This window comes from Myripristis murdjan, chromosome 4 (genome assembly GCF_902150065.1).
Source record: "Myripristis murdjan chromosome 4, fMyrMur1.1, whole genome shotgun sequence".
In the NCBI taxonomy this organism is placed as follows: domain Eukaryota; kingdom Metazoa; phylum Chordata; class Actinopteri; order Holocentriformes; family Holocentridae; genus Myripristis; species Myripristis murdjan.
In genome coordinates this window covers 21,594,881-21,597,099 of record NC_043983.1, presented here as the reverse complement: position 1 = coordinate 21,597,099, position 2,219 = coordinate 21,594,881, and positions in this window count along the sequence as shown.

Below are 2,219 nucleotides of genomic sequence, written 5' to 3'. Positions count from 1 at the left end.
TGTTTGTGTATGTTTATGTTTGTCCAATTACAAACATTTTGTTTTACATGTAAGATGTAATTATTATGGGTGTTCCACCGTTTGTACTTAACTGTTTCAGGGACCTTAAAAAAAAAAAAAAAAAAAAAGTATGGTTAAATACCTTAAAGCAGTATTTCACCAAAGGACACTGATTATAAACTCACACATAAAGTATATGCCATAGCTGTTAAGAGTTGTACATATCAGTTCAATTCTTAATTATCCTGAATCTGCCTTCACACTTGTAATATCTGGAAAATGCTTATTCCATGTAGTGTTAATTAGGACTCATGAAAATACAAAGCAACATGGTCAGAAATATCAGAAGGATAAAGTTGCCAGTGAAATAAAAACAAAGCATTCCAATGCAATATTTAAGTTTTTCCACTGTATCTGTATTCAATGCACTACATCTTTCTAGTGTGGCAACACTAGAAAGTCCTTTTTAATATAGTGTTTTTCTATATTTATTTATTTTTTTGCATAGAACTATATTTTAACATAATATATATATATATATATATTTATTCTCCTATTTGGCATATTCAGACTGACTTAATGTACTGTTTTTTGTCTATGTTGCACTGTATGGTCCAAAACATATATAATTTGGTCTCTGCTGTGTACTATACTATAAATCAGAAACATCCCTTTGTGATTTTTAGTGTAATGATATAAAATAATATTTTTTTAAAAAGTGCATGTTAGGTTACGCTCCAGGCCCCTGCAACCCAGAATATAAATAAGTGGGTTTGGAAAATAAATTATATGGTTTATATGAAGTACAACATGTGACAGAGACTTCTTACTTAAGTCACACCATGGACTCTTGCTGGAGAGAAGATGTTTTTGGAGAGCCTTTTGCATAAATTGCATGTTGATGAGGAAAAGCTGTTTTTCTTTGAATTCCTAATGTTTTCAAAGAGGCTACGGAATTAATTTTTATATTGCAAATGTCTTGTGAAAAATGTGTGATGACAGACATCTACTGATGACTGCATTAATTAGTTTTTAATGACACCATTACCATAATTGCTTAGGTTTGCCAATATTATTGTGATTAAAGCAGGACATAGGGTAGCTCAAAGCCTCTTGTGTTTAAAGTTGATGTTTTCTGAAAGTAGAAGTTCTTTCAAATAATGGCTCATTGTTCAGGTTCGAGTATGGTGAAAAGTAGGGTATCTGGTCTTTGGTGGTCGGTGATGGTCACCACATGTACTGTATGGGAGGTCAGGCTTCACAGAGATTTGGGTTTGGGCTTTAGCCACATTTTAAACTTTTTCTGAAAGCAGGCATACGTCTGAGTTACCACATATCTTGACAGCAAGGTGTTCTGTAGTTCAGCGACACCTTCTATCGCCTCTGGATAAAAACAACAGCTTTTTTCTCCTTTAAATAATGCAAACAAAAAAGAGCATAATACCAGAGGCTATACAATTCATGCCTTCAAAACTGTTTGGTTAGCCTACTTCTTGTAATTTATACTCTTTATACTGGCCTTTATTTAAACATCTATGCTAAAGAAGCGACACAGGATGTTTAGTTTTGACTCAAAGGCAGAAAAAACAAGTGGTATTATGGCTTAGCCACGTACAGCCAAGACATGTGGCTTAGCCACATACAGCCAAGACATAGAAAGCAAATATCTATCTATCTATCTATATATATATCTATATATATATATAGATATATATATACACACACACACACACACACACACACACACATTTTTTTATAAGTACATTTAGGGTTTTCTCTTTGGTAGTACAATTCAGGTGAGAGAGGGTACCTTATTTTCATAAAAAATCAATCTTAGGCTTGCACCCTTCAAGAATGCGTCATAAGCCCTCTCCTGTTGTCAAAATAAATAGATAAATAAATAAATAAATACATTTTAAAAGATTATGTTTTTCTCGCTTTTTGGCGTTTATTAAGTCTCAACAGGCTATTCAAAGTGGAGGAATGGTCTTCGAAACGATCATACAGTTATTTTATGCAGAATCATCGAAAGACTAAGCAGCAGGTGATTTAAGGGCAGTGTTTACTGTTAATGAATTTAGGTCTGAAATCAAATAGGATCAATCTGACCAACCTCTTGGGGAAACGTTATCTTTCAGAGCCCAAAATATCACTTGTTGGTATCACTCAATGTGGCGAAAATTACACTTTTTGAAAAGATACATGTCTGCAGAAGATAT